The 22,994-nt window shown below is 32.8% G+C and overlaps 1 pseudogene; it reads right to left on the reverse strand.

Moving 5' to 3' along the window:
• Positions 1-808: 808 nt before the first annotated feature.
• LOC149535434 (beta-fructofuranosidase, insoluble isoenzyme 1 pseudogene) lies at positions 809-1,651 on the reverse strand (annotated as a pseudogene).
• Positions 1,652-22,994: the final 21,343 nt, after the last annotated feature.

The raw sequence follows: 22,994 nt of genomic DNA on the forward strand, positions 1-22,994 counted from the left end.
GAATTTAGTCTAAAATAACTTCATCTTCACTTAGATTTATTATTAATTGAGTGTAAGCCATTTTCTTTCAAATAATTGAAACTTTCCTCTAGCCATGTTACCAATTTCATAATTTAAGACAAGTTTCAATATCAAATAAGTTTTCAAAATATTAGCACATTGTTAATGAGAAAGTATTTAAGCACTGACCTGATTTTTGTGCTTCACTAGTTACTATTGTCTTTTCCTTTTTATTAGTAGTAATTTTAGGTTTCATAGATGACTCCAACAAAGTCCTCTTCTTGCTAGCAGTCTCAACCTTTCATCAAGAAGGTCTTAAATGAGCTATAAGTTAGAATACAAAGAAAGAATAATGCCTTCTAAATAGAAACCTTCCAATCCATCATCATACCATGGGTGTCTTTTGATTCGCGTCCTTGTCACTTTCATCTTCAAAAATTCTTCTGAATCACTGTCATTTCTTCTTGCAAAACAACTAGATATTGGGTCACTTATGAAAACCTTGTATAGTCCAAAAAAATATAATCTCCACAAGATATTAATGTGAAAACAGTATCAAATGAGGAATAGTATTCATTTTTGCATTACTACAATCTCTCATCAGTTTTAAATAAAAATGAACCAACACAAAAAAGATAGAGAATCAACCAAATGACAACTAAACAAATTTACATGTACACAGTATATTCCAACCAAAAACAATGAATAGCTAAAGACTAAAAGTTATCAATACACATTCAATACAATTAGTTTCTAGGTAATAAGACTACATAAATATATAGAAGTGAAAATTTGGGTCGAACCTTACCTAAACACTAGACCACCCCTTTGCAATATCATAATCATTAATCCATCCCTACAAGACCCTTCTATTCTTATGACTATCAAAAAATGTTTTGGATGCATAGAATTGTTTATAATCATATCTTAGTCCATATTTGTTGTTAGCACTTGTATTGTCTGAAACATACCTATCAATGTCTGTGAGGTAAGTCCCAATTGTATAATACTCAAATCTTGTTTCATCGAGGGATGCCTTCAAGACATGTTTGATCTTAGGCCTAGTAACATTAGTATCAAGACCATGTTTTCCCAATGGAGAAAGAGGATAAAAATCATGACACTCCCACATTCTTGTCTTCTTAGAAAAATGGAGAGGGTGCTTCTCTTTGGTCCAGTGAAAAAAATCTTTGTTTGTGTAAAGAAGGACCCTTCCATTAGGATGTCGATCTTCCTTGTTTCCCACAATAATTCTCCAACTTCCATCTTTTCCAAGACATCTAGTGGTTGGATCTTTGACAAAGATCCCATAGAGTCCTTTCTCTAGAAAAATGATGGGATTTTTAGGGATCTTCACCCATTCTTTTAAGTAGGGATCAAATGGGTCTTTAGGAACAACCTTGTTTTGAAACTATCTAGAGGAGTTGTCCCATCCTGTTTAAAGAATCAGTGGCTTTTCTCTAGACAAAAGTGTAGCATAGTTAGACTAAAAACCTTTTATATCATACCATTCACTTGAAATGATTACACATTATAATGGCTTACAATTAATCAGATCCTTCAACACACCATGCCCCCACACAATGTTGCCTCGTATTGCCCCCCAAGGATTGTACTAGTAAAACAAATGTTACAAACCTTTGTAGAACATGGGCCCTGTAAAACACATTAGATGTTATATTTATTCTCTTTTCAATTTCAAATGAGCCATTTACACAAATCAAAACTTCAAAATGAAAGTACCAAACCAATGAAGATGAACAAATAAACTTACCATTTGGATCTATTCACAGTTTACAATCTGATGACAGACAGTGAAAAGATCAAATAGAGAAAAACAATCAAATTAAAACACCCAAACACCAACTATATAAAAGATTGAACTTCAGAGTTATTTAGCTCATTTGTAAAAGAATTTGAGGAACTAAAGGAAAAGTAGAATATTTCTAATCATTTTAACCAACCAAAAAGCAATGAATAGCTAAAAGACTAATATATCCATTGTCTTCATGTTGCAAGATAAATTTCTAACTTTGCATACTCTCATATGTTTGTGGGAAATCTTAACCCTATATCAAAATAATGGACCATTTTATAGAGTTTAATTGAGCTACATGTAGTTATCTCTTTTATTCCTCTATCTTTTATCAATCCTCTTACCTTTTGAAAATTACTAGATCTCCCCATTTTTTGCACAGAGACATAATGTGCTCCATTATTTAGATATAGGATTAAGATAGGGATGATGCTAGAAAAGGTTATAGAGTCATCTTTGTACCTTAAAATTGTACTTTTTTAAGAAGCTCCAAGTCCATTTAAAAAAAACCCACTGTGTGCATATCCTACAATGATTGTAATCTATGTGACCATGTTATGTTGACATATTTTTTCAAACACTTTATGTGCTTTCTGTATGTTACCACATTTCACATACATGTCTATTATCCTATTCCAAAATCCAACATTTGATGAACATCTACATTCAATTATGCTTTCATGGATGTCCATGCCATTTTTCAAAGCTCCCATTTTAGCACAAACTAGGGGGATGCTAATGAGGTTTAACTAATTGAGTTAGATATTAGTTTATTGTACTTGTTCAAAAAGCTCCATAGATTTTTCAATAAGTCCATATTGTGCATATCTAGATATTATTGCATTCCATGAGACCACTTTTGGTTGAGGCCATTCTTTGAAAAGTCTTAATACCTCAGTGAGATCACCATTTTGTGCATGCCCTACAATCTTTGCATTCCTAAAGACCATGTCACACTAAGGCATTCTATCAAACAATGCACATGCCTTCCCTATACTTCCATATTTTGCATACATCTAAATCAAGGAATTCCCAACAATGAAATTAGAAAAATAATCCATTTTTTATTATGTTCAAATTGATATTCATTCCCTTTTTCAAATCTTCAATTTTATCACAAGTTGAGAGGATGATAGAAAAAATGAACTAATTGGGTTTGTCACCAATTTGTTGTATTTGACTAGAAGCATCCAAGGCTTTTTCCACAACCCCATTTTGAGGACATCAAACAATGATTGCATTCCATGATCCCATTTTTGGTTGAGGTATATCTCTAAAAATAAGTAAAGCATCACCAAAACTACCATTTTGTGCATATCCCACAATCATTACATTCTATGGAACTACTTCTCATTCAGGCTTTCTGTCAAATAGTTTGTATGCCCTCTGCAACCTTCTACATTTTTCATATGTATCCACTAGGGCACTCTCAATTATAACATCTAAAATGAGTTGTTTTTTTAATTGTGGTCTGATTGATATAGATGTCATGTTTCAAATCTCCCATTCTAGAACATGCTAGGAGAATACTAGAAAATGTGATCCAATTTGGTTAAACACCTGCACATAGAATTTTCCAAAAAAATCTCAAAAGAATTCCCAACAAGATTATATTGTCTATATCCACAATAATTTCATTCCATGAAACGATGTTTGGTTGAGGCATTTTGTTAAATAACATTAGAGCCTCTTCCAAAAGATCATTTTGAGTACATCTAGCAATGATAACATTTTACGATATCAAATTTGGTTTAGGCATCTCTTTAAAAATACCTAAAAGCTCATCAAAAAAATCATTTTGTGCCTATTATGTGATCATGGTAGTGCATGAAACCACATCTTTGTTGGGCGATTTATCGAATAATTTGTGGGCCTATTTTATACTTCCACACTTTGCGTACATGTCCATCAGGGCACATGCAACTACAATATTAGATAGATATCCATTTTATTTTATACTGTTCTCTAAATCCATGCCATGGTCCAAATATTATTTTTTGGCACTAGTTGAGGGCACTGGCTAAACAACTAAAGATTTGCACCTCGATAAGTACCCCACATTTTCCATGAACTACCGATTTGCTATGAAACATAGACATACTTCTTATGGGGTGTATATGTGAAGACTAATAGTCTTTCATTTATCATGTACAATTTATTATTGTTTCCCTCCAATTTAATAGCTAAAGTAAACAATTAGACTAAATATAATAACACTGACACACCAAAGATATGTAAATTGATTAAAAAATCACCTTATTTGGATGTACATACATGCAACTTAAAAATTTCAAATGTGAACTTACTTCAAGTATTGTTGGCCATCAAAGCCAACAAGAGCATAAAAAGCTCCCCCCAAAACTACTCCTGCTAAAGAAAATCACTGCCAAAGTAGAGATCTAGACAAACAAAACACAAAACATTTATATTAGCAATAAGTACAAACATATTTAGAAAATAGGAAAAAACTACAGTCAAGGGAAAAAAAATTGAAATATACCATGACAAAATTACAAGAACCCTACTCCTCTGTTTGACTGAAAGGGGTTAAATATTTTCTCAAAAAATCAAATTCAAGAAAGACAAATGTGATATGCTTATTCAAAATATGCTTTGAAGAATATAATTAATTTTATTGAGTTTCACTAACATGTTAGCAATAGAGTCAGTAGTCTTGTTGGACTCATGGTAGACATGAGATAAAAAATAATTCTCCATAGTGCTAAGGATGTATTTAGTTTGTTGAATTATATAATTAGTAGTTCATAAAAGGTTTTTATATTCCCTTTAAGAAATTTATAATATTTTTTGAGTTACCCTCTAGCCAAAGATTAGAAATACCCATTTTCTTCGCCATTTTTGTAGCTTGAAGTGTCATCATCACCTCCACTTAGTGATTGGTCTCCCTAGTTAATGATTTATTGTTTTAGAATTTCTTGACAAGAACTACCTGACTCTTGGATTTTCAAATTACATTATTCCTTCTACATTTTTATTTGAGCATTGATCTTTGAGGTCTTGAACCTTGAATACCTTAAACTAGATTTCTTGAAAATTGGACATTTTTAACACTAGACATTAGACATCTAGAGAAGTTTCAAAAGAGTTTTTTTAAAAGTATTTTAATATTATTGGAGCCTTTAACCGTGCTTGGTGGCAATGAGTTATGCTCTATTTGTTTGGTTAACACTTATGATTTCTCCAACTGAAATGAAAGTTGTTATCTTCATCTTAATAGGGTTTAGTTAAATGTTACTAAGAAAATTAGAATTTGCAATTGAAACATGACCTTATTCATGCAATACTTAAATGCCATGGAAAATAGCAAGGTCAGGTTCATATATTGAAGATCTTGTTACTTTATCACCTTGTCAATGTTATTCAATCCATTCTTCTTGCTCACTATTTAATATTTTGAATTTCATAGCTAACATAATTAGAAAGAAATATTAGTGAAAATACCAATCCTTCATCTAAGAGATTAAAAAATTATTTAAATAATTTAAGTGGAGTGGATATTTAATATATGGTATATAATGAAAAAATAAAAGGTAGTCAACAAAGCATGGAACTACAAGCCCTTCCTAAAAGGTAAGGTTTAAAACAACAATATAACAAGTAGTTGCTACAACTTATGCTATAAAGCCTTTTTGAAATTATAAGCACGTACACATGCATATAAGTTCTTCCTAGCCAAGTACTTAAGAAGACTTACTGGGCTTACAAGTAAACTCATAGATTTTTGGAGATTTTATGGCTCGATTTATGATGCTAGTTCAAGATGTAATACTTCTCATTCACAAGGAAGATGTCAAAGCTATCCACTATCTAAATCAATACAAAGATATGGTGGATCCTACTGAACTAAATCAACTAGATAGGATGATGAAAATTCTAAATATTTCCAGTGGCACCTAGAACTTTTCCTTTGATAAGAATGAACATGAAGATTTCATGGGCCCTGATGATAATGCACCAAAGGAATATGTCCTAGCAGGTTGAAATGATGAATTGTTTTCTACAAACTTTTTGTAGTCTCTAGAAAGTAATGATGGTTGGTGCCCTCATGAAGGATATTAGTTACTTCTTTATCAAGTTTGATACTACCAAGTTTTGATGTGCTCTAATTATTATACTTCTACTCTTAACTCCTCATGCTATATATACTTCCCATTTGTTTCCATGTGATAAGTTCTTGATATGTAATAAGATGTATTCCTTTATTGTGTCTAGTTCCTGAAGCAACTTCTAGAATTTTGATACTTTTTTGCTAAATATATCTAGCTAAACTAATTGTATCCAGGGATTAAACTATTATAATATCATAAATAAAAGGCAGTAACCAAAACATAGAACTACAAGTCCTTCCTAAAAGGTAAGGTTTAAAGCAACAATATCATGAGAAATTACTACAGCTTATGCTATAAAGCAATTCTAAAATTATAAACACGTACATATGCATATGATTTCTCCCTGGCCAAGTATTCTTCAGATTCATTGGGAACAAAACGCAAGAAGAAAACTGGAATATTACAATACAATAGATCAAATTTGAATATGAAAAACATTCAAGAAATTGCTATGAGGACAAGTTCATGTATTGGTTAAAAAAAAATTAGTAAATAGTTAAGGTAACCTATGCAAAGGAAGAGACAAATAAACTACTTCTCCCAAATGCAAGCTAAAAGGCCTTTCCAGTAAGTGGTAACCAATCCTTTGCTAATATGAGAATATGTTATATCAGCGCAGGATCCTTAACATTATTGCACCATTTTCGAAGATTGATTTCATAAAAATATAGAAGACAAGGTAAGGGGTAGTCCATATAACAAAAAAACAAACACTTGGCACAAGGCCTTTGCAGTAGAGTCCATATGTTAGTAAGACATTGGTAGTGATATAATTGAGGATGGTAAATATATCATTCATGTCAGAAGGTCCATTTCTAGGCCTGTGATGAGACTGCAAAACCAAGTGAATGTTTGATTAGAATAGAGTAAGTAAACCTTTTTTTTTTGTTACAGTGGAATTTTAGGGTTGAAGATCATTTTTTCATCCACTTTATCTCAAACTACAATAGCACTAATTTCATACCTCATGGATATTTCAGAGAGCACCATGCTAGAATTTTCAATGAACACAGTGAGCCCAATGCTCCATTCCAACTTGTATACACAAAAATGAACTTAGCAAAAATCATGTCAAAGCTGACCACTATCATGGGAAGAGATTTCAGGATTCATATTACATAATATAGTTGGAAAATGGGGTCATATTTGAATTGAAGGTTAAGTGGTGGAGTTCTTGTATTTGTATTTAGTAAAAACTAAGGTATATAGGACTAGGAATGACAAAACTAGTCTTTTTTTGAAGCCTTCAAAGCATTTTGCCTAATTTTCCATATTTGGCCTAGTTGAGGGCTAGTGTCCCTAAAGATTTAATTTGACCCAATTTTTCTAAGAGTCCTAGAGAGGGGGTAAGACATTAGAGAAGTGGAGTAAACTTGGAGAGATAGAGGTTAGCATTGGGTAAAGGCTGGTAACCTTGCTTGGCATCTTGCAGTGGGTTGGGTGGTACTAGGCACTTAAGAAGATTTCGGTGGATAAAGGTTGTAGACTTTGCATAGTTGACCTGAGATATGAGCACATATTTTGGGCATCTTACAAGTTACACTACCTCAACTTGGTGATGCAAGCAATTGGTATCCAAATAAAGTGGGTGAAAGAAATATTGTGCATTATTCAAGAACACCATTCTTTTCTTTGGAGCATTATGGTTTTAGGATATGTAGATGATGAATTGATCAAGCTTTAGACCCTTCCAAATAAAAGTGGCATAAAAGATGACTTATTGGGATTAGAAGATGAGATGTAGATGGATTTGGGTTTTTCGATTCCTTGGTATGTTAGTTTGAGCTTCACTTGGTTTCAAGAATACTATAATATTCTCTACTTAACAAGGCCAACAACATGAAGGTGGAATCTCATTTGGCCTCACCCCCCTCCCCCTAACATCAATCTGAATTACCCATTATCATCTAATTACATACTTCATTCATTCATTCATCCATTTATGAACTATAACATTCAATGAATACAATCACATAACATTCATTAATATGATATAAAATTCATTAATAAACAATATTAATCAAGACTTCATTGACACATAACAATATTCATTAACATAAAATAAAAAATCAATATTAATACACATCATTCATATATAATTACATAAAAAAAAGTTCTTTCATTATCCAACAAGGTTTATCAAAGAGCATTTTGAAAACATCATTTCTTCTTTTTGTTTTTCTTAGCTCTCTTAAGAAAAATACTCATAGGAGCATCCATATCTTCCTCATTCTCCTCCTATTTTGGAACATGTAATGTCAGATTACAATGGCTCCTTCTCTTTGGAGGAGTAGGAATCTGATGCACTAAAGGGGGCTCTATTGCAAGAACAAGTAAATGGGATAAATTGGCATACTCTTTTTCTTTTTTATTAACTATTACAAGTCAGTAATTAAGTACTAGTACAACATAACATGCATTTTTCTTACTTGACAATGCCACATCATGTACATTAACATTTTGATCCATTACCATTTCAACATGTTGAGCACTTGGAACATGCTCCACCCCTTCACCATGATGTTCAACATGCTTTGAAATATTCAAAAAATGGATACACATCAAATTGCAATTGAAGATGTTAAATTGTATTCATAATTGCATAATTAATTTCCAATAGAAAATTAATACCTCCACCATTATAATGCACATCATGGCCTTAGTCACGAGAAGGTTTTGTGATAGGATATGAAGGCTGTAGTAAAATGTTATGCACATTGTTATACAATCAATTCACGTTCAAAACTAACACCAAAAAAGAAACCTCTCAACTATTCAATTTCATTTACATTTCAGCTAACCAATTTACCTATGAGATATTATTTGGTGCACTAGATTCTTGGGCAAGGCTTGTAGATTCTTCTCATAGGCGTGTAACCACAACTTTATAGCCTTCCCTCAAGGCAATTTTTCTATCTTCATATGTGAGCTCCACATTGAATTCTATGCCCTATATTTTTTCCTTAATATTGTTAGTTTTCCATGTATGGTTTCATTAAACAAAATTGTTTGTAACATTATATAAAAAAATAATTTTTGAAATTTGATTGCTCCTACTTGAGAATCGAGACTAGAAATTCATATAGCCACTAGAGCCAAGTTTGTGTTGGCCAACCTTTTGTAGTCTCACTTTTGTAGCTATGGATGTATCCTACAATCTATGAACAATTTCAAACATCTTAGATTATATATTTACAAATATCACTAATTAGTGCATGATTAAAATGTACTTAATTCTATCATGATATACCTTTTCTTTCTTTGTGCTGCTTCATTTATTCTATTTTCACATAGCCTTTTCTCCTTTGCATCTTTTATTATTTCATTCCACTCCATCGATGGAATCATAGGAGGATAGTCATACTTTGGGTTCTCCTTAAAACCCCTTCTATATTGATCCTTCACAGTCTTTATATGCTTTGATGCTCTTTTCAGAAGTAGGCCGATGTCAAAATTATTTTTTTCCAAATTTTTCCTCAAAAGATGTAATCAAATAATTTTTTAATTCCACATTTAATTTTTTTTTTAGATAGTTAGATCAATAACTTTAATATAGTTTAATAAATGGAAGAAAAGAAAAATTATGTAGCAATGATATGAAAGTACATACCTTTTATGTATGGTGGGTCTAAATAGTCTCAATGTCATATCAGAAAGATGATCAAAGAAAACATTATTACCTAGAAAAACATAAAGGGATTATTAGTCCAAAATGAGTAATGTAAAAGCAAACTAAATTTACACTTTAAATAATAACAAATTTAAAGCACCTGGAAGCTTTTGTAATTCTAATAAAAATATTATTTTTTTGTTAAGCAACAATGTCCCTACATATGAACTAGTACTAATCACATAGACTACTCCAAGAAATGGATCAGCTTCAATAGTACTACTCTCTATTGCTCTATCAACTAAAGGTCTATCTATTAGTGCACAAACAAGTACTACAATAAGATCTATCCGGCATAACTTTTATCACTAGTTACATTCGCTAATGAATTAGGGAAAACATTTATAGACCATACTATTCTTTTACTACCATTCCTCATGACAAGTTTGAAGATTTAAAATATTTTACTTCATTGAGATCCAATGACCCTTAAAGCGGAGTTGAATGACATTGTGATGCAAGATTATCCTGGGTATAAGGGCAATCTTGCATCAACTAAAAATATTTTATTTTTAGCCTTTTCTATTGTAATAAGGACTAGTAGACAGGGTGGTTACTATTTATTGGAACTTGCTATTTTTAGTAATTTTTTCATATGAGCTTGGAATGTTCTCATTTTCTATAAGAAGGTTCATTTTAGAGATATAAGCATACCATAAAAATCTCATTGCTTGAGCTCAAGTATTAGAGAAGTTATTATGGATTTTTGGTGGAAAATTTTGCTGAAAAAAAATCTTTAAGCTAACTAGTGGAGACCTTAGAGTGTCTAGATGAGGTCCAAAAACTCGAAAAAAGGGCACTAGCACTATTCCAAGCCTATAGATCAGGAGCTAATGTTTTTGAAAAGTGGTTATAATAGCCAATCGAAGCAACAGTTCGTGAGTTATGGTCTTCAAAATTTGGGCTACCATAATTTCTAAAATAATTTGTCAAAGATATATTTGGCCGACTCTATGTGTATTTTTAGGGTTTGTCGGCCCTAGATATTAAGTTTGAGCATCTAGAACCTTCCTAGGCAGCATAAAACTGCCTATTTAAGAAACCCCCGAACATTGTCTAGGACAACTCTACATGAAAGTTTGTAGCACTATCTTGCAAATTTTTTTAATGAAGGCATCTACTTGGTTAGCATATTGTAATTGATAATTCTATAATTCCACATTTGTAGTGATAATAAGAATTCCATATTTTGTTTCTCACATTTGTTGTTGTTTCTTTGTTTTTGTAATGAGTTTATGGTATTAAGGTGAGTCCCCTACATCACATGGTTTTATATTTAAAATGACATCTTAAGTGATAAAATGCATGGTTTTGTAGCTAAAACAACATGTGAAAACACATTCTAACCAACATTTTACATGCATGACATTTTTGCCCCTAGCTTTTAATTTATTTATAGTAATTTAATAGCTGCTCCTACCAGTTAGCTCATCAGAATTTGACAAACCTTTTGCAAGTTGTATCACTACATCCCCTCATCCCAGAATTTCAAATGAACATTGGTGAACTTATCTAGGAGTAGTGGTGAATAAGTGCTAATATTGATTAAACACCCCTTTTGGCCTGCTCAAACCAAACAAACAAAAAGGTTAGAATGTTTAATGAATCTTCTATTTTGTTTTGACATTTAATTTTTCCAATTAGTTAAGTAAAATTTGTAGGGTGATTAATATTTCCTATCACTACTCATTCTCCTTGTGTTGACACACAATAATGCTATTACTTCTCAGTGCATATATTATGGAAAAGAAAATTTACTTGAGTAGAAGTGGAGCAATCCTCATTATGCTGAAAATATGTTCCATTGAATGGAAAGTTGTCTCACATTTTTGTTCTACAAGGAATATGACATGTGACTAGCAAATGTAAGTTTCATATGCCAAGTAACCTTTGAGGCAAACAAATAGTGACCAATTTGTGAATTAAGTTTGAAATTAAAAAGTTATCCAAGTCTCAAGTTATCTGTTCATTACTAGTATTGTGAATTAAAGAAAGTTGTCATTACTAGTATTGTGAATTTAAAAAAGTTGACAATAGTGAAATAATTTAATATACGAGGAGATCAGAGCAACTTGATGAATTAGCTTAAGTCTATGTTTTATTAACAATCTATGTGTTGAAATTACAAGACCAACTAAATATGGATGTTGAACATGAGCTATCCAATGAGTACATTGTTTGCAAATTCATTTTTATGGTGGCAATGATTTAGAAATCACTACTTTGTGGTTTTTACAAATTGACCTTTTTCATATTAAAATATAATTATGATTACTTATGATGTAATATGTGGCTTCTCTGAGTTTTATTGTTCTATTAGAGTGGTTTGTATTGAGCTGCACATCATGGTAGCATAACATGTAATTTCCTTTGGAAAGCCCTTGGTCAAGAGATTTTATGTTAGTTGGTAGTCAAACTTTGGAGTGATCAATTAAGTTGTGTTTTGATTTAAAAAGTATATATTATTTTCCCCATAAACTGTTTTACATAATTTGAGTTTTATACCTCAAGCATGTCACTATAGGAGACAACATATTTAATCTTTCATTTAATATGACTTTTCAACAATTGAAATAGTTGATTTACACTACATTTAGAGTACTTGGGTTCTCAAGAAACATCCTTTAAGCATCATTGTTCTATCTAGTTTGTAACTAGAGTGCATGGATAACACACAAGTTATGGTAAATTTCACTATATCTGATAAAGGGCCACTCTGATACCACTGACGAAGGTACGCTCTGATACCACTGACAAAGGGCCACACCACGCTTACCAACTCATGACAAAGAATGCAACAAGATCTCTCAAGATCCAATCCAAACCCAAGCTAGCCCAAATCCACACTCTGGTAGAAACCTCTGAGATCTCAACTTGTGCTCGCAAGCCACCAAGCAACCTCCTTGTTTATAAACCATAGTCACTAGCTCTTCTCACAAATTTAATCCAAGATCCAAGTGTAAACTGCCTCACATTCGGCGCTCTATTCACGCCCTCACAACTCCATCACAATCCTGCTATAAACTACCTCACATTCGGTGCTCTATCCACAGACTCAGGAAAACTCACTCTTCACTTTCTCCTTCTCGAGCTACTCCTTGAGCTTCCACTTCTCAAGCTACTCCTTGAGCTTCCACTCCTCAAGCTTCTCCTTGAGCTTCTCTTTGAGCTTGATTTAGAAATGCTCATATGCCTTTCTTAAATAGGCACTTACCACCCCATGCATGACTTATCCACAACCTTCTAGAATTCCTCAGGAAAACTCACTCTTCACTTTCTCCTTCTCGAGCTACTCCTTGAGCTTCCACTTCTCAAGCTACTCCTTGAGCTTCCACTCCTCAAGCTTCTCCTTGAGCTTCTCTTTGAGCTTGATTTAGAAATGCTCATATGCCTTGCTTAAATAGGCACTTACCACCCCATGCATGACTTATCCACAACCTTCTAGAATTCCTCCACAACCTTCTACAACTTCCATAACTTTTTACAATATTCATAAATTTCTAGAATTCTGCCCACACACTTCGATAAATGGAATGACAACTAATTTTTTATTTTTTTTATTTTATGCCACTTATGCTCCTCAAAAATAGAAATTCCTCTTTTCTTTTTCTCCTTTTTCCCTTCTCATTTATTTATTTATTTCCTCTAATTTTCGTCACTTTCTCCTCCAGATTTTTTTTTTTTTCTCCAAATTTTTTTTTGCCTTTTTTTATTTTTCAAATTTTTTTTTTTTCCAATAATTTTCCAATGCAAGATGCTCCTGCATCAGACTCCCCCGGTAGATAGAAAAGTGTGTCCCACACTTGGACGCCAAAAAGAAAATCTACAACCATCTTCATCTTCACCAAAGGCTTCCACCTCAATAGGGACAAAAAAACCACCATGCAAATCTTCCACACCAACATCTCAACCATCCAATCAACAAGCTCATGCCCAAGAACAAATTGAATGTATTGCTTCATTAGCAAACTCCCATTCACATCAACAACTAGTGCATCCATACCAGCAATAACAAACTCCACATCAACATTCACATGTACATTTCTATCAACACATGCCAAACTCTCAACACTAGCAACCTCATTGCTCACAACAAGATGCTCTGCAATACATAACTTACCTCCAACAACAACTGGATCATCCACGACCAAGTGCTCTGCAACATACAAGTCACCACCAACATCAACTAGATCATGCACGACCAAATGCTCTGTAGTCTCCATGTCAGACTCAACCAACTGATCATGAAAACTAACCTCTATCCCAACAACATTAGGAATATCTTCAGCAACAACCTCTAATTGCTCTACAAGTTTTGCATCAGACTCCACAAACTGATCAGCAAAACCATCCTCTTCCACCTTGACCTTCTTAGCTTTAGCATCCAACCGAGCAAACATCTTAGAAAAATTCCTCTCCACTATATCATGGATTTTCACAATCATCTTAGGGTCCAATCCTCTTGGATCCATCTCCCAAGATCTTTGTAAACCCTCTGCAACAAATCCTTACCACGCTCCTTGTGACAACCAAATTGTTTGCAAGTCAGATCGCAACCTGCCACCTCGCACGAACAATCAGGAACCACATCACAAGTCTAGGACAATGGATTTGCAATCCACCAGCTCTATGATCACGCCTCAACAAGTTCAGTCATCCATCTCCTCATCAATCCATCAATCTACATGTCCTCCCAAGGTCCTAGTGCAAACTGCCTCAACTTCGGCAATCTGTTTACATGCTCAAGAACTCCCACTCTAATAAACTTCACCCAATCAAGGTCCTGGTACAAACTACCTCACACTTCAGCGATCTGCTTGTACACTCAGGAACTCCTGCTCTGATAAATTTCACCCAACCAAGGTCCTGGTACAAACTGCCTCACACTTCGACGATCTGCTTGTACACTCAGGATCTCTTGCTCTGATACCACTGATAAAGGGCTGCTCTGATACCACTGACAAAGGTACGCTTTGATACCACTAACAAAGGGCCACACCACCCTTACCAACTCATGAAAAAGAATGCAACAAGATCTCTCAAGATCCAATCCAAACCCAAGCTAGCCCAGATCCACACTCTGGTAGAAACCTCTGAGATCTCAACTTGTGCTCGCAAGCCACCAAGCAACCTCCTTGTTTCTAAACCGTAGTCACTAGCTCTTCTCACAAACTTAATCCAAGATCCAAGTGTAAACTGCCTCACATTCGGCGTTCTGTTCACACCCTCACAACTCCATCACAATCCTGCTGTAAACTACCTCACATTCGGCGCTTTGTCCACAGACTCAGGAAAACTCACTCTTCACTTTCTCCTTCTCGAGCTACTCCTTGAGCTTCCACTTCTCAAGCTACTCCTCAAGCTTCTCCTTGAGCTTCTCTTTGAGCTTGATTTAGAAATGCTCATATGCCTTACTTAAATAGGCACTTACCACCCCATGCATGACTTATCCACAACCTTCTAGAATTCCTCCACAACCTTCTACAACTTCCATAACTTTTTACAATATTCATTACTTTCTAGAATTCTTCCCACACACTTCGATAAATGGAATGACAACTAATTTTTTATTTCTTTTATTTTATGCCACTTATGCTCCTCGAAAATAGAAATTCCTCTTTTCTTTTTCTCCTTTTTCCCTTCTCATTTATTTATTTATTTCCTCTAATTTTTGTCACTTTCTCTCTCCTCCAGATTTTTTTTTTTTTTTTTCTCCAAATTTTTTTTTGCCTTTTTTTCTTTTTCAATTTTTTTTTTTTCTTTTTTCCAATAATTTTCCAATGCAAGATGCTCCTGCATCAATATCTCAATGTTTTTGAGTGTAGTTTCTTTTGTCACCATCCAATACTAATATTGTTGGGAGGAACTTACTTTGGTACGTATGTTTTTTTCTAGTAGATAGATTTGACTAATAGCATGCATGTTAAAGAAAGTAATTTATTATGTGTTGATATCCATACTATCAAGTAGTGGAAAGCATCAATGATCAATAGGCTTACAAAAGTTCAATAGGATTTTAAATGAATAAACAAAAGCTTCCATTAAAGATACAAATGAAAAGCCAAAGAAGTATGTTTTGCATGCAAGGTTTAATAGCTCAAGTTTGCAAATCACAATGTATTAAATATAATTCACCCCATGCTCTTATCTATAGTTATACTCAGTGATATAGACATAAATCTAAAAATGACAGTGACAAGGAATGCTTTGTTGGTGGTGGAACTAAAGTATTAATCACATGAACTACTCCAAGAAATGGATCAGTCACACATACTAGAGTACTAATCACCAGATTTTGTACTCTGGTATGTATGATAGGTACATGAGTACAAAATCCACCCAACAAAAAAAATGCATGATTAGCACATTAAAAAATATAGCAAAACAAGGTTTTACCAACTGCAGTGGGTATAGACGAGGATGTTTGCATGGACCTTGGTGCTAACAATGCATAAGGCAATACTGGACTGTCGACCGAAGGAGGCATCCACACTTCATTATGAGCTAAAGAATACAATATTGTTAGCAAAGATATTTGTAATGGATAAAGATCAAATGGGATACTAGCTAGAAGCATCCACAAAAAAAAAAGGTAAGTGTTATAATGTTGATGAAAACAAAAAAAGAAAGTGTTACTTACATGAAGGTTGTGTGCTACAACCCTCACCATGTTCACCATGTGATGTCACAACTATCACATATTTCTATACAAGAACACATAAAATTAGAGATCATGATCCATAAGATACTATAAAATATTAACATTTATTGAACTTCTATTATTGCTTTAGTTTAATTACTGCTTACCTTCAAAGATTGGACCCTACAATCCAATTCTTTTCTTAGTGCCTCTTTCTCCTCACTTGTGTCACCCTCAATGATAATATTAACAATTTCATCGGTGTATCTTTATTTGAGTTTTTGGGCCATGAAAATAGGGTCAGCACTGTCATGTAGAAATGATGCTCGTATTTTAGATCACATTTGATCAGCTGCCATTCTAGCTTTTTCCTATCATTTATGACATCAAATATTACTAAAATTTCATCAAAATAAATCCAAAGCCATAAAGAGAAGAACATAATAATATGACATTTGTTTCTATATTAACATGAAGTATTACAATAATTAATGTTTACCCTTTTTGAAGGTGTGTAAGATGGTGTATCCATGTTGCCCTATGAAAAAGATTAGTAAGTCTTAGAAATCAGTAGTGAAATTAAAATAATAGACTTATCAAAAAATATATATTAATAGTAAAGTAGATTGTATATGTAGATCATTTGTCTTAAGTTAGCCAAAAATTTGGTGTAGCTAATGTGTATATCTAAAAGAAAATTGACATGTTCTACTTAATGTTTACATCCGCACATATGGTTTGGAAAGAAAAATTTGGTTGTACATTACCCCATCATAGTTGAAATTGATCCTATCTAGACATTTCATTGATCATCATGATCTTTATCCATGTCATCATCATCATCATCACCACCACCATCTTCATTGCTATCATCATCATCTTCATCACCATCATCATCATGACCATCATCACCATGATCATCACCATCTTCATTGCCATGATCATAATCAACATCATCATCATCATCATCATCAATATCATTATCACCATTATTGTCAGCATGACCAAAATCATCACCATCTTCTTCTTCTTCATCACTAGGTAATTGTCATTCCTGATAATCATTTACTTCATCTTGTGCTTCTTCAATATCTTCTTCTTCCATCACATTATACTTTACCATCCTTCCTTTTGGGTGATGTCTAAAAACAAATGACCAACCTAGTTTGTGTGGAACACCAAAGTAAAACACTTGCTCGCATTGGCTTGGAAGAACATAGGGCTCACCTCCAACTGACTCAAATGACCTTGTATTAATCATAGTAAATTCACTATCATGTTCAATAATAGTCCTATTAGGATCATTTCAATTCAACTGTAGCCTGTACCATTTGATGACAAATAGAACTATTTTGAATGAATTAAAGTCACACTCAAGTATATTATCCAAAATTCCATAGTATCAATTTTCAAATTGTTGAGGATGTATGTTAGTTCTAGATGAAAAATTGGTCACCATGAAGACACCACTTATCCCAGAATCACACATTTTCTTCATTTTGTCTAACTTTTTTGTGCAAAATTTGTAGCCATGGTAGTACATAGCTATGTGGTGTTTGACCTATAATTATTCAAAATGTCAAGATTATTTGCATTAATCTGTGAGTTGATATTAAAATTTTGTCTCATGATTAGTAATTTTATGTGTACCTTTGTATCTCTTAAGCCATATACTAGATCAAGTACCATTAGTGTAACATTGAGATCTCCATTACGATGAGCTTCTTTATCCAACAATGCCACACCATCCCATATTAATGAGCAACCATTTTCTTGAGACTGTTCAATCCATACCATCATCCTATCAAGATTATTTTCAATATACAAATGTAGTGCATCCCACTCACAAGCAACTATAAAGAAGACAATTACAGAAGTTAGAAACAACTTATATATATTGATGATGGATAATATTTATTAAACTACAAAAAAAAAAAATAATAATTACTTCTCACTCTCCTCAATCTATCTTTCCCTATTAGGTACCCCCCTTTGAATTTGTCAATAGAGTTGGGATCCCAAATGTGATCTACATGGATATTTGTTGAAAACTTTGGAAGATATTCACTAATGTACACCATGGTCTGGTATACCATATATCCCTCTACCATAGAACCCTCAAGATGTGCTCTTTATCAAACTAAGCCCTTCATAAATTTCAAGTGCCTCTCAACCATCCACATTGACCTAGTTTGTATAGGTCCACACAATTCAATCTCCTCAACTTGATGTATGAGGTAGTGTTTTTGAGCATTAAAAAAGGTTGGAGGTAAACAATTTTACATTTCACACATAAGCTATGGAATTTTTCTCTTCTAATGTTTTATATCTTTTTATCAATTTCTTTAGATGATAACCACCTAAAAGAGATTCAACATGCAAAAACACATAAATGAGATTTGAAATAAAACTATTCAATAGATTTTAGATAAAAAGTTACAAATCTAAGAAAAAACACTTCTAACCTCATGTATTTTTCAAGATCATATATAACTTGTTTACTACTATTGTCAAACTAGTGTGGAAGGCATAGAGGCAGGACGTACTGCAATCATTAAAAAATGATCATTTCAATATATTATTAAATAATGCAATAGGTAGTACATTCAATTTTACAAATATACTATAAATAGAGAACATGACTTACCTTGACGAAGGTATGCCAATCATGTTTTTTCAACCCTAGACCAAAATCACATTTCTTTGATAGAAGAGTGCTTATATTTGTAGCAAATCTTGTTGGAAATTCTATTTTTTTATGACTTCTTTTAATGCAACTCTTTTTCTTAGTTAATAACTAAGGAAGCGCACTTGTATTTATGTAATCTCCATTGCTATTTGACTCAATAGAACATATTAGTGTATGATTAGATTCATGAATGTTAGTAATTTTTTTGGCAATTTGTTCTCTATCACACATTCCATCCAACATTTTCCATAGTGTCTCTATTTCATTCTTTTCAATATGCATAGCATCAAACAAATGCATGATTAGGAAATCCTTGTAGTATGGTAACCTACTAAATTGAGTAGAATAAATTTTCATCATCTAGGAAGTTGGTCATTGATGCCTTGATGACCTTCATGAGAATCAATTATAACATTAACAAATATAAGACAATATCAAAATAAAAAATTTAAACTTCAGATAAAAAATTGGATATTACCTCAATGATTTAGTTGGTCATATTCCAACTTGTATAGATGAGGTGTTATTCTTCATGGCCTTGATGATATCTCTTCTTTCCCTTTGAAAAGATATTTTTTGGCAATTTGATGCCTATGATTATTGTGAAGAAAGTATCTAAACTCATCACCTTCTTTCCTAAACTTCTCAAATGACAAGATTTCATCTTTAGACCACAAACTAAACATGTAAATTTTCCCTTTGTCTGAAGACCTAAAAGATCATGTGCAATTGGATCATGTACAATTATCATCCACAATTTAAGCATACAATAGTAATGTGTAGGCACTATAATAGACCAAAAATATGTGATCTTAACAATATAACATACTGCAAAAATAAGTTAGCCTAGGGGCATCATGTATTGTCCATAGAACCATTGCATGGAATTGAAATTGTTAGTGTCCTATTGGTCTAGAGATCTCATACATAGTGACACCATTCCATAACTTCAATAACACATCAATTAGGGGCTCAATATACATGTTCATATCTTTAACTTGGTACTTACCTAGTAATTGTGTCATGCCTGACCATACTTCTTCCTATTTTTCTTTATTTACTATAGATGTTGTTTTGGACACAAGTTCTGTGGCTGAGAGATTTTATATTCTGAACACTATTTTGTTTATGATCAGATAGGTTAGTTTTGGTTTTATGAGATATTCGAACATATATTCACATAAATTCTAGTGTGGAGTAATGGTTTTGGGAGCTTGCAATGTTTAAATACTATGGCAATAAACATTGGGGGTGATTTTGTTATGCATTTATTATATATATATTTGAATAAAAACCATTTACCCTAAAATCCTAAAGGGTTTCGCATGCTTTGAATAGGTAAAATATGTTTATTGTTTTATGTGGCCAAAATGGTGGAGGCTATAAGGAAATTCGTATGCACAACTGTTTGGGAGTTGCAGATTTATTAATTGCTCTTTTATTGAGGCTTTATTATCCTTGAAGGAATGTCGGCCATTGCTGTTTGAAAAATGGATTTCGATGGTAATGACCTGAATTTGGGCCTTTTTCCTTTGTTTCAAGTTACACTTGTGTCTTGTTGCTGGGTTTCTGGCAGAATGAGGGGTTTCAGTTGGAAGGATATTCTTGCATATGTAATCGAGCAAAAAGGAAACTCAGTGGGAGTTTTATTGCAATTGGAAATTTGGATTCTGTTGATTTTGCATTGTGGAGATTTTGTTCAGTTTGGGGCTTTGGATTCAAGCTGTATTTTGGAGCTTGAGTTGAACATTGTTCTCCATCTATTGAATTTTGAGGTAGGGGGCCTCTCTCTTAAACCCTATCTTATTCCTATTATGTTTGGATTTTTAGTTTTTGTATGTTAAAATCTATTGTATGAGGTTTTATATCAACACCCAGGTGTGGGCGTAAGCAGAGTTCGACAGTGAAGCTGTCCAGTTGTGTTTATTTTCATACTTGGATGTGGGTATTTGAAAATGTCATTTGTAGTATAATGTTGGTTTATGCTATGGAAATGTGTAATGGTAAGATTGGGGCTTTCATAGAGCCGAGTTCAGGGTTTTTAAGTTTTCAGTAGATGTATTAGATGATATATGGTTAACTTCGACATCAAACTATAAAGTATATGCTGAACTCAAAAATTTGTTGTTAAGTTATGTTTCTGTTTAGAGTTGGGTGTGAGGGTGTTGATATTTTCAAATTCTGTGTAGCACCTGGGAGGTGTATTGTATTGTATTGTATTGTGGTAATGTGATTGGGTTGTGGGTGTCGGCTTCTGTTAAGCTCGAATCTAGTAAGTTCATTACTTTGTGGTTTTCATGGCATTTGAATAGCTGAACCCTAAAATGTAGTTTAATGGTCAAACCACAACATAAATTTGTGACAGTCATTTGATCAAACAGTCATCAAAATATATGGCATGAAACTCGAATTTAGCTATTTTTGGTGGTTGCTATCATAGTGTTAATGTGAATTCATTTGAATGACATCAGTTGATGCCGTCGAATTTATTTAGAGTTCGAATTACATGTCATCTGTATTGAGAGATCATTTGAAGTTTGGGAATTTAGTAATTTTCTATTTTGATGTCAGTCGAGACATTTTGACAAACAGTTAGGTGGAAACTTGTAGTAATTAGTAAACATTTTTGCAATAGCAAAGTTACATATTATCAGTAGGAAATAGGTTATTAGGACTTCAAGATTCATTAGCTGATGTTTAATTATTAAACATGATTAGTTTCACACTGTATGATGATTGTGAATAAAGTAGTTAATGATTTTTTTTTTTTGGCGAGATGGATAATCCAGCAAATGGTTTGTGTATAGTCTTAATACATAGCTAAGTTTCATTTTGATAACTTAAATCTATCACAGTTAGTGTTAAACTGTATTGAACTAGAGGAATAGCTATATATTGTGTGAACGTATACTTTGTTTTGAGTAGACATTTCGAGTTCTATTTGTCATAGAGACTGCAGATATCTTATGTGTTTGAATAAAGTTGAACTTAATTTTTTTGAGTTTGGATTTAAGATAAATGATTGTTTAGCACTATTAATCTAGTTATATATGTTTGAAAACATTTTTATTAAATTAAACAGTTGTTATATGAATGCTGTGGGGAAATTAATATAAGGTGCCGTAGGTGATATTCTATTAATGAAGTTAGATTGGCAGAGGATATATTAATGCCATTTTATACTGTGTTGAATGGATATGAAATATCAGTCATGTAAAAATCATTTGAATATGAAATGAAATTATTTTTATAATGATGTTTTTCTTTCTTTTCATTATTAAATTAAAGATTTTTCTTAATGAAAAGTTGGACTAAGGATGTATTTTAGATTATAGATAGAAATGAAAGTTGTTTCAAGTAATGGGACAAATTTTATATGTATGTTTAATGATATCTCATTTTAAGCAAGAATATCATAGGAATTTTGATTAGTTACTTTGGTCATTTCGAAGTTAGATGTAGGTTATGACAGCAGGAAGTTAATTGTATGGTTTTAAGATTAGGTAAGTACCGTTAAACTGAGATAATAGTTTAATTGTATTTGCATGATCTTAATGTTGTAGGTTACGTTTCTATTGTTATGATTATCAATATTTTCCTTGAAATTTGGCAGAATAAGATGAATTAAAAATGGATTAAAGAATGTAGTATCATGTTGTAAACTGATGTTAGATCTATTGCATGTACATTCTCTTGTAATTCTATTTGATGTGTATTTTAAGGATAGTTGTGATGAACATATATCGAGGTGACTGAATTTGTTTTACCTTATTCAGTTAATTAATTCAGTGATAACTTTAAAATAAATTGGGTGGGTGAATTACATAAGAAAAGATAATTGGCCTTACCTATGATTTAACCTATATGGTTAAGTATGGAGAAAAGACATATCTCTATTCTGTCATTGACAAGTATAATAGAGATTTTTGTTATGTGTTGACTTTGGGCATACCATACATGGATGCAGAATCTTAGAGCCATAATGATGACACCTCAGTATATATATGATTCATTTATGAGTTATTTTTAGTGCGAGTTTAATTTTGCAT

This window comes from Cupressus sempervirens, chromosome 10 (genome assembly GCF_028749045.1).
Source record: "Cupressus sempervirens isolate cs-2001-9-10 chromosome 10, ASM2874904v1, whole genome shotgun sequence".
NCBI classification, from domain to species: Eukaryota; Viridiplantae; Streptophyta; class Pinopsida; order Cupressales; family Cupressaceae; genus Cupressus; species Cupressus sempervirens.